The sequence below is a fragment of the Meriones unguiculatus genome, chromosome 21 (assembly GCF_030254825.1).
Source record: "Meriones unguiculatus strain TT.TT164.6M chromosome 21, Bangor_MerUng_6.1, whole genome shotgun sequence".
NCBI lineage: Eukaryota > Metazoa > Chordata > Mammalia > Rodentia > Muridae > Meriones > Meriones unguiculatus.
Window position 1 is genome coordinate 12,892,289 of NC_083368.1, and position 11,939 is coordinate 12,904,227.

Below are 11,939 nucleotides of genomic sequence, written 5' to 3' on the forward strand. Positions count from 1 at the left end.
ATAATAGTAACACTTTCTCATATATGTCCTGAGACTTGGTCATCCACAGGTTTTTGGCTCAGTTAATAGTACTAGGCATGAGTTCCATCCTGTGGAGTAGACTTTAAATCTAGTCATGAAGTTGTTTGTTATCTCCATAACATTCATGTCACCATTGCACTAGTGAGAGTCTCTTGCCAGGCCAGAGGTCATTGTAGCTTACCAGGTTCACAGGTGGACAAGACTGTTGATGATTTTGCTATCCTGGTAACATGCATACAGCCTTCCATCACCAGGAAAGATAATCAGCAGGGATAAAGCTTTCAGGTCAGGAGCAGCTTGATTTCCCACATCCTATGATTCAGATATGCGGTGTCCTCAGCAATAGGATAATACTGTGAAGTTCTACAGTGTGACAACATCAGTGGCCATAGCCTATAAGTTTGGAGGCATCAACAAGACACTGTTGACCAGCAACTCAAAAAGAGGCAGCTGTACTTGACACTGAACTTTTCATTTAATAGCCTGTGGTATCTTGGGAAGGCGTTGTCCTCTTGTTATAGGTAGCTCCCTGTGTGTATGTGTGTCTGTGTTTTAGGAAGCTTCTACAATAGTAGGTTTTTATATGGAAATTTTAAATGTCTTGCATTTATAATGGTTTATTTTTATTATTTTAATTATCTATAGCTATATGTGTCTGCGTGTGGTTATGTGCATGAGTGTAGATGCTCACAGAGGCCAGAGGCATCAGACCCACCAGACGTGAAGTTACAGCTGGTTGTGAGCTGTCTGATGTGGCGATGGGACTTGGGTCCTTTACAAGAACAGCAAGTGCTGTCAATCATGAAGCCCTCTTTCCAGATGCATTCAGTGGTTTTTAATGTGGTCATCCTTCCCACAGATCATCTTCTACCCTGCTTTCTTATCCCTCCATCTCATTAAATTCCTCCTGTTCCATTAATCCCTGTCTCCTATTTGTATAACTTGGATTTTTATCCCTCTTTTTAAATTTTTAATATAATTTTTTATTTATTACAGTTTATTCACGTTGTATTCCAGCTTAGCCCCACCCTTGTTCCCTCTTAACCCCGCCCTCCCTCATCTCCTCCCATGCTCCTTCCCCAGTCCACTGATAGGACCTCCTCTCCTTCCATCTGACCCTAGCCTATCAGGTCTCATCAGGTCTCCTTTGTGGCCTGGTCAGGCTGCTCCCTCCTCAAGGGAAGGTGATGAAAGAGCCAGCCACCGAGTTCATGTCAGAGACAGCCCCTGCTTTACTTATTAGGGATCCCATTTGGAGACTGAGCTGCCACAGCCTAACTTTGTGCAACAGGTCCAGGTTATCTCCATGAATGGTCCTTGGTTGGAGTATCAGTCTCAGAAAAAAACCCCTAGGTCCAGATTTTTTGAATGTGAACTTATACAACCACTTTGGAAATTAATCAGACAGTTAGGAATAGTGCTACCTCAAGATCCAGCTGTACCACTCCTAGGCATATATCCAAAAGATGCTCAAGTACATAAGGACATTTGCTCAACCATGTTTGTAGCAGCTTTATTTGTAATAACCAGAACCTGGAAACAACCCAGATGTCCATCAGTGGAGGAATGGATACAGAAATTGTGGTATTTTTACACAATGGAATACTACTCAGCAATTAAAAACAAGGAAATCATGAAATTTGTAGGCAAATGGTGAGAACGAGAAAAGATCATCCTGAGGGAGCTATTCCAAAGGAGAAAGACACACATGGTATATACTCACTTGTAAGTGGATATTAGACATAATATAGGATAATCATACTAAAATCTGTATACTTAAAGAAGCTAAGCAAGAAGGAGGACCCTGGGTAAGATGTTCAATCTTCATTCAGAAAGGCAAATGGGATAGACATTGGAAGGTGAAAATAAGGAATAAGACAGGAACCTACCACAGAGGGCCTCTGAAAGAATCTATCAAGCAGGGTATTAAAGTGTATGCTGAGACTCAGCCAAACTTTGGGCAGAGTGCAGGGAATCTTATGAAAGAAGGGGAGACAGATAGATCTGGAAGGGTCTGGAGCTCCACAAGGACAACAGAGCCAAAAAAATCTATCCTTTTCTTTTTTATAAATTCTCCCCTCATGGCCTCTTACTAAGTCTCCTGACTTTTATGGCTACTCCAATTTAAACACAAGATTCAAAATCAGCATCAACATATGAGATAAAACTTGTGATAGTTATTTTTCTGAGTCTGTGTCACTTTGCCCAGAATGGTTGTTTCCAGTTTCATCTATTTACTCACAAAGCTCATACTTTTTTTTTTTTAACAGCTGAATAGCATTCTATAAATGAATCACATTTTTACTATCCTTTCATCAGTTGATGGACATCTAGGCTGTTTTCATTTCCTGTCTATTGTTAATAGAGCAGCAGTAAACATGGATGAGCAAGTTTCTCTGTAGCAGAATATAAAGTCCTTTAGGTATGTGCCCAAGAGTGACACAGCTGCATCATGTGGCAGATCTATTTTCAGCTTCTTGAGGAGCATTCACACTGATTTCCTTTCCTTTCCTTTTGTTTTTCCTGAGACAGGGTTTCTCTCGGTAGCTTTGACGGGCCTGGAACTCACTCTGTAGATCAGGCTGGCCTCAAACTCACAAAGATCTGTCTGTATCTGCCTCCTGCGTACTGGAATTAAAAGGCATGCACCACCAATGCCCAGCTCACACTGATTTCCATAGAAGCAGCACCAGCTTGCACTCTGACCAGTAGTGAATAAGTGTTTGCATTTATCATAAAAAAAAAAAAAAACCCTAGTCATTCTGACTGGGCTAAGATGAAATTTCAAAGTAGTTTTAATTTGCATTTTCCTTATGGCTAAGAATATTGAACATTTGAAAGCATATATTTCAAATGTTTGAAAGTTATTTGTACTTCTTTTGAGAGTACATGTCTCAATTTAAAGTTTTTCTTGATGTTTAACTTTTGAGGTGTTTGTTTTTGTACATTCTAGACACCAATATTTTTGTAAGATGAGTAGATTTCTTTTCCTATTGTGTAGGCCTTCTCTTCTCTCAAATGATGGTGTTCTTTGCTGTAGGAAGCTTTTAAGGAATTCCATTTGTAAATTGTTGGTTTTAATGCCTGTCCTACCAGGGTCCTGTTCAGAAAGTTCTTTCCTGCGCCAGTGAATTTAATTGTATCCTCTACTTTCTCCTTTATCAGACTGAGGGTTGATATCCTTGATCCACATGGAGTTGAGTTTTGTGCAAACAGAGAGGAATAAGACAAGGCATGCTTTTATTAACTGTGTCGAGAGGAGACTTTCCCAGCTTGGATTTGTTTTTAGGACCAAGAAAGGTCACTGACAGCTCCATGATGAAGAGCTGTGTTGGATGCTAAGGGCTGGACATGCTAAGAAGCTCTGGGCACTTTCTTTATCAAACACCATCAGTCTCCTCAGAAGAAACTGTGCACCTGATGTTGGCTGTGTGGAAGGTAAAGGTAGATAGAGGAGGACTCCTACCTCCTTCGAGCCATGCGTAGCTTTCAGAGCGCTACTCTACCACCTTGGCACATGTAGAATGTCCCTTGTCAAGTGACACAGAAAGTATGCAGAGTCCCAAACAGTGGCAGCCACCTAGAGTTGTTACCCCTAAAACACACCTAAGTTACTTTCTTTCCTAGATCTCTGCTCCTTTCTTGCTCTTCGTGTTTACTGTGAAGCATGGATTTTTCTAACCAATTGAAAAAAATCTGTTAAGAATTTTTCAAGACATTCTATAGAATTTGTGTATCTGCCATCAACTTTTGACGTAATAGACAGATAACGTTAATTGGACAATTTGAATAATCTTAATGTTGATTTAAGTTTTTAAATACCTTTATGGATGTTTTACCCTGATGTAGTCATGAGAATCAGGAGGTTGAAATGATTTTTTCTTTGTCAAGCTCCTGCGTGAAGTGGTGTAAATACTGCCGGCACCTAGTCTCTGTGATGTATCCCATGTGCCTTATAATTTCTACAGACCAGGTGCTTTTCTTCCGGCTGGCATGGCAGTCAGAGTCTGAATTCACATTTCTAGAAAAGCACAGAGGAGTCCAGCTTTGTCAAAGCATAGCCAAGAGTATCTAGAATGCAATCAGTTCTCAATCCCAGTTGTCATGTTTGCTGATTGTCCTTGACACTTTGATAGATGATGCTAAATACCTCTGTTTAATAACTTTCCTTCTTTAGGGGCTCATTTTATATGTAATCTGTTGGTCCATACAATAAAAGAAGGACATTAAGTGTCTACAGTGGAGTAGGTGGGAATTTGAATGCATCATCCCTGACCCAGATAGGTGAATCATGCTTAATTAGGACAGAGTGTCACAATATCAGGGCGTCCTCATTCTTCATATGCAGTGTGCTGTGGAGCCTCCTCTCTGCTGTGCACATGGCTAAATTGCCCATCTGAGGCTTCCCTACAGCCATCTGGGAAAACTTGGTGATGGTGATGCATTCTTCAGGGAAGTGCTACACACATAGCGCTCTGTGTTGGTAACTCTAGTTTTAAAGATGGTTAAGGCTTTGTGGCCTAAACCGCATAACTGTGACCTTAGAGGAGGCACTGTATAGAGTCTCCCCTCCCCTTTTGTCAGTTAAACCACTGTTCTTTATCATCTCTGGTTTATACCTGTTCCAGGACAATTCCTTTTTTCATATTTTTTTCTTTACATTTGAGATTATAATAAAGTCACATCATTTCTCCCTTCCTTTTTCTTCCTCCAAACCCTCCAATATACCTCTCCTTGGTCTCTTTCAAATTTATAAACTCATGGCCTTTTTTTTTTCACTAATTGCTGTGTATATATAACATATATGTGCCTGTATGCCTGTATTCCTAAATATAACCTGCTCAGTCTGCATAATGTTACTCATATATATATATTTTTTTCAGAGCTGACTATTTTTCAGGGATAACTAATTGGTGTGCTCTTCCTTGAAAATGACTGTTTCTCCCACTCTCAGCATTTCTTAGTTGCCTGTAGCTTTTTTTATAGGGTTATGTGGGATTGTCCTCATCTGCTTTGGCCTATCTCTTGGTGTCATTCTTTTTCAACTAATGTTTAGGCAGTCATGATGATAAGACTGTATGGGTGTAGCTTCTGACATCGCTAGGGAACACAAGTTCACAGCAATCTCTCTGGTCCTCTGGATCTTATAATCTTTTTGTCTTCTCTTATGCAATGTTCCCTGGGACTTAGGTGTAGGAGTGTTTTATAGATATATGCATTGCTACTGGGCTCCACAACTCCTGCCGGTGCAGAATCTTGATGTTATGTTATGCCCATAGAGTCCGGAAAGAGCCCATGTCACTTAAACTCGTGATTTTAATAGTATGTTCACCGACAGAACTGTTCAGAATCACACTGTACAGTGGCCTTTCTACTAGCTTAGGACCTGGAGAAAACTTTCCTTCGTGTGAACTGTGGGTTCCTTCAAATAAGGACAGCAAAACTCTTCTCTCAGGTGATTAATAAAAGGCTTACCCATGGCAAAGATTTTTGCTTATTTTTTGCAATTGATATCCTCCCTCATTCTTTTCTTTTGCTGTGCTTCCTTCCTCCCTTTCTTTCCTTCCCTCCTTCTACCAGTTTTCCCAGCAACTCACTCATTTACCCATTCATGCAACCATCTATCCCTCTGTCCATTTGCCGTTTATAATATTAAACTTTGTTTTTTGTGACTACCTCAATGATTTGACTACTAAAGACACATTATAACTTTTATACAAATAACATTTATTAAGTCCATGTGTTAGATACCAGGGCACATAGGAGGGATGTAGCTGCAAAGAAAGCTTATGAAACCATTCCTCAAAGAACTTGAAATCTCATAAGTAAGATGAAATATAATCTCTCCTTATAGAGGAAAGAATGCTCTGTAAAGTGCAGGGTCTTCTGGGGGGGGCAGATTCTTCCTACCTAATTGTAGGGTGTGGGTGTTTTCCTCATGTATGTGCAGAAAAAGTGCCCTATCCGTGCCATCCTAGTCTGATGTGTAGTTCCTCTGCGCTATAATGTGTATCCTGAATGTGTATCATCTACTCCTGAAGCCTCATGGCCATCTCAGAATGCAAAGTGCATTTAGTTCAACTCAACACACACACACACACACACACACACACACGAATCATTTAGGACTCTGGCTAAGATGCTCAATCCTCATTCAGAAAGGCAAAGAGGATGGACATCAGAGGAGGGAGAAAACAGGGAACAGGACAGGAGCCTACCACAGAGGGCCTCTGAAAGGCTCTACCCTGCAGGGTATCGAGGCAGATGTTGAGACTCATAGCCAAACTTTGGGCAGAGTGCAGGGGATCTTATGAAAGAAGTGGAGATAGTTAGACCTGGAGAGGACAGGAGCTCCACAAGGACAGTGACAGATCCTAAAATTCTGGGCACAGGGGTCTTTTCTGAAACTGATACTCCAAACAAGGACCACTCATGGAGATGGCCTGGAACCCCTGCACAGAGGTAGCCTATGGCAGTTCAGTATCCAAGGGGCCTCCATAGTAATGGGGACAGGGACTGTCTCTGACATAAACTGATTGGCCTGTTCTTTGAACACCTCCCCCTGAGTGGGGAGCAGCCTTACCAGGCCACGGAAAAATACAATGCAGCCACTCCTGATGAGACCTGATAGCTTAGGGTTAGAGGGAAGGGGAGGAAGACCTCCCCTATCAGTGGACTTGGAGAGGGGAAGTGGTGGGGAAAAGGGAGAGTGGGATTGGGAGGGGACGAGGGAGGGAGGTATAGGGGGTATACAAAGTGAATAAACTGTGATTAATAAAAATAAAAATAATTAAAAAACTAAAGTGAAACTTTACCCATTCTGGAAATCTAATGTAAAAATAAGACTGTGAAAAAATTAATAGAGTCTTTAAGAATAAAAACAAAAAAGGCCCAAAGTACAGTCAGACTACTAAGATAAAAGGTACTACAACTATGAGCCTCTACAACATAACATACTTCTGTTATGTAATTGGAGAGAGTATGTATTCTCATTCCACAAGGGGAAAATAGAAAGACAACAAGGGAAGATCAGGGCAAAGCAAGACCAATGTCCATTAGAATAAACATTAAACCCTGCTGCACTTTCTGTACTGTAGGTCCTGTGGTTACATGATAGGGACTCAGACTGGCTTGGGCAGCCCAGCCCTCATGGCTCTGCCATTTGTAGTTCACAGAGCCTCTCTCTTAGCCTAACCCAACTCAATGCTTGCAGCTTTCCTATGCAGATGTCTACACTCCTGGTATCTCCAATATCCTTTGGTTTCTATTGCAGCTTGAGTTACATCTGCTCCGCTTCATACATTGGCCTTTTAGGGCCTCCATGTAAGGAGTCTGGCCCTGTTCCACTGTCTCTTTGGCTTTTCTCTTGGATCTTTGTGTAAGCCATGATGATCTTATAACTCTTGAATTCTGCATACATGAAAAACAAGTACTATGTGAAGTTGGACAATTTCTGATGCCAGCTTGGGTTGTAATTGGGATAGGCTCTGAGTTCTTATTTGTCTGACTTAGGAAAATGTTTACCTTGGCTGGCCCTTTTCTAGCAGCACATCTCCAAGCTTTTATCTTTTCTGACACTTTCTTTTTTTTCTTTCCTTTTTTTTTAATACTTTGGAAGCACTTGCCTCTTCATAATTAGTACTTTCCATAAGGAACTTTCCTTATTTTCTCAACACAGGGGACAAAGGTCTTCATTAATGGCATGAGTCTCTTTAGATTGTAGCCACATAGTTTGTCTTGCCTTGTCTGAAACTTTCCTTATGCTCATGCTTTTTTCTTGTAAATTTTTCAAATAAACTTGTATATTTTTCAAAACTTTCTACTCTTAACACTTTGCTCTGGGTTCTCATTATAAGTCTGTCATTATAATGAGCAGCCATTACAAGGGCTCATTCTAAAAGCAACCATTAAAATATGCTGTAGTGTCTTCCTCATCTGAGTCTGTGTGTGTGGAAAGCAGGCATCTTTCTACTTTGAAGATAGGCATGAGTGTCTCTATCATGTGCTATGGAAGGCAGTTGTCTTTACAGTTCAGTGTTGAGGGTGTATGTTTGTATCTGAGTGCTGTGGAGGGCCAGTACTACACTAGTTGGACTGTAGAGTGTGAGTGTTCTTAGTCTGGGTGTAGAAGGTTGGATGGTGAACGTTTTTCCTAGACTGAGTGTGGAGGATGAGTGTCTTGCTAGTTTGAGTATGGAGTTACCTGTGAAATGTAGGTATATAGGATTCTTTCTACCTTTGGGGCTGTGAGGTTTCAGGAGTGAGTTGAGACCTGTGTGAGAAAGAGGTGATGGATATGCATTGCACTTAGTCTCCAGTAGATTATTGGCATGCATTGTCTCCAGGGAGGGATGTGCCAAGAGCCTTTCTACTCATTCATGCTCTTTTAATGTTTACTTTGGACCACCCTTTGCATCTGAGATCACAATAACCTTGACACTCACTAGTTTCTATCTCTTACAGAGCTTTCTTGACCTCTGGAATTCATGTCATTGTATACTGTATTTATTTTCTTCTTACTAACTAAAATTTCCCTTTCAAATAGAAATTTTCAGCACAATTTAGCCCAACATTGCACTAAGCGGCATTTTTTTTTTTTTTTTTTTTTTTTTTTTTGCCATGTGGTGATGCCACCACCCTTGTTTTTTTATATTAATTACAGTTTATTCACTTTGTATCCCAGCTGTAGCCCTCTCCCTCATCCCCTCCCAATCCCACCTCCTTCCCTCATCTCCTCCCATGCTCCTCTCCAGGTCCACTGTTAGGGGAGGTCCTCCTCCCCTTCCATCTGACCCTAGCCTATCAAGTCTTATCAGGACTGGCTGCATTGTCTTCCTCTGTGGCCTGGTAAGGCTGCCCCCTCAGGGGAAGGTGATCAAAGAGCCAGCCACTGAGTTTATGTCAGAGACAGCCCCTGTTCCCATAACAAGGGAACCCACTTGGACACTGAGCTGCCATGGGCTACATGTATGCAGGGGGTCTAGGTTATCTCCATGCATGGTCCTTGTTTGGAGAATCAGTCCCAGAAAAGATTCCTGGGTCCAGATTTCTTGGTTCTGTTGCTCTCCTTGTAGAGCTCCCGTCTGCCTCCCCCCCCCCGCCAGGTCCTTTCTATCTCCCCTTCTTTCATAAGATTCCTTGCACTCTACCCAAAGTTTGGTTGTGAGTCTCAGCATCTGACTTGATACCCTGCTTTGTAGAGTCTTTCAGAAAAATATGGAACACTTCACGAATTATCCTTGCGCAGGGGCCATGCTAATATTCTCTGTATTGTTCCAATTTTAGTATATGTGGTGCTGAAGTGAGCACAAGTGATAAGTTTTTAATATGGAGGTTTAGTAAGCAATTTCTAGGTGTCACATTAACCTAGTTGTTACTATAATGTTAATATTTATATGTGTACATATATATATATGAATGCATATTCGCATACATATATTTATAAAGTGCAAATACTGCTGTGTAAAATTTTCTGCATTAATAAGTATTTTTCTATAACATACACTTTTGAGGTGGTTTTTTTTTTGTGTGTGTGAATGTGTGTGACAGGATCTCACTATGTATCCCTGGTGGGTCTGAAACTCAACAGAATTCCACCTGACTCTGTCTCCTGAGTGCTGGGATTAAAGGTGTGCACCATCACAGCCATCCTTTCCCTTTATTTTTTCTCTTTCCCCCTTTATCCCTAATTCTCAATTCAGGCTCTAAAATAGAATAATTTGGGATTTAAAAAAAAATCCAAATTCCAGATGGTACCTTAGCTCAATTAAAGCAGAGTGTCTTGGGAATAGGCCTCTAGCATCAGCCTTTTAATAGTTCTGAGGGTGATCCTAATCAGAAGTCAAGTCTGGGAACCCTAGTCTGTTTCTTTGCTTTATTAAAGGCATGTGTTCAGCATAGAATCTCAGGTCCAGATATCACAAGTTTTTAGGTTTTAATAAATCTTGCCTAAAATGTAAGACATTCCTAGCCAACAAATTAGTACACCCACCACATTGCACACAGATATATGCATAGGCATAGGGATGTTAAACATAGATGTAAATGAGTTGTAAAGAGACAATTGGGGGATTGCTCCTCAGTTAAGAAAAAGAAGAGATATGTGATTGAGTAACTAGTGCATCCTAATGAGTGTCCCTCCAGTGGAAGAGTGTAGACTATTCAGGAACCTAAGAAGATGTACAAGGCTCAAGAATCTTTAGATCCCGGAAAAGCCCAAGCAGAAAGATAAGACATTAGAGTCTACATGGTGAGTTCCCAGTGTGCTGGGAGGCAGCATAGGTACTTAAGGATTGTCTTCATCACCTCGCTCAGCGCAGAGGCTGCCTTTGTACATGTCATCTGCATTAAAGCAATAACTCTGGTCACTGCCCATGGGGAAAAGAGCTTACACATCTGGAGTTCAACATGTGGCAGGCTGTGGTCCTAGAAGTGGGAGTGAGCAGACTCAAGTGTTTTGCCAAGCCCCCTTTGCTTTGAAACAGCACGTGTAACTCCTCCTTCTGCCACGGTATTCAGCTTCCCACAGGAGAGGCGTCATACCTGTTTGTCTTGCCCTTTGAGACTGCTGGGGAGTTCTTGGCACGTGGACAGAACTACTTCCATCATGGCCCAGGCAACAATGCTTCTGCACCGAATCTCTAGAACCAAGCCCTCACCTTGCTCTGCACTAATTTATGGCACTGGCAATTCCATCATATCTCTTGCAGAGATGTCCCTTAGCTTAGGAAACTAAGGGAATGGTCTGAAGTGGGCACTCTTAATTTGACTACACATCTTAATTCCACAACAGAAGAGGCAAGAAAAGGTCTAATTATGTTTATCCCTAATAAATTCCAAACTAAATATAACTTTATCTTTCATAATGAGGTGAAATTTACATGACTAATTAAGCATTTAGTGATTATTAATGATTAAACATTTCAAAGTGAAGTATCTCATGGCATTTGGTACATTTACACTATGTATAACCACCAGCTCAGGTTCCCAAATCTTTTCATTACCCAAAGGAAACTACTACCCATTAAATAATTGTTCCACTTCCCTCCTCATCCAGCTTCTGATAACTCCTAACTTTCTCCATATTTCTATGGTTTTTGCCATTCTGGACATTTCTTATAAATGGAATCATACAAAAGGTAATCTTTTATGTATGGATTTTTTTTTTTTTACTCTGTAGGATGTTTTCAAGATTAAGTCAATGCATATAAAACACATAAAGAAGCTAGTGCTTTGCATGATGGAGTATGTTATGTTATGTGGTTATGCCACTTGTTCTTTATCTATATACCCTTTGGGCAGCTGTCTCCATCCTTTTCTATTGTCAATAACACTGTTGTAAAAGTTTGTGTATGTTTTCATTCAAACAAATATACATTTCAAAGCCTTTTTATATAGACCTTGTTGTGAAATTGCTGAGTCATGTGATAAGTCCATTTTAAAGTTTTTGAGGGATCCAGAAAGTACTTTCCATACTACTTGTTCCATTTACTGTCCCTATCAGCAAAGTCAGAATTCTCTTAATTCTCCATGTCCTCACCAACATTTGCTATTTGCCATTTTAAAAATTATTGCCATTCTTGAGAGCCATAAATGCACCTTTGTACAAATCAATTTCTATATCTTTCTATTTCTGTCTTCAGATTTTTGCCTCTATACACAAACAGATGCACATTCGCACATACATGTGCACACACTTGAGAGCTCAGTGGGAGTTGTTTGACTACATTTCAGTTTTGGATATAGTCAAATGGTCTGTGGCCATTTAAATGTATCCATTGGAGAAGATAGAATATTAGAAGCCAACCTCAGGGTCACCCCTAGCACTAGCACTGCCACAGAATACCAGCTGCAGCATCCCCCCAACCCACCCACCCATGCCTTCTGCAGTTCTCACAGATAGGCCCCACCTCTGGCTT

The 11,939-nt window shown here is 40.8% G+C and overlaps 1 pseudogene; it reads right to left on the bottom strand.

The window, feature by feature from the left end:
• Positions 1-9,231: 9,231 nt before the first annotated feature.
• Positions 9,232-9,330, bottom strand: LOC132649795 (U6 spliceosomal RNA; annotated as a pseudogene).
• Positions 9,331-11,939: the final 2,609 nt, after the last annotated feature.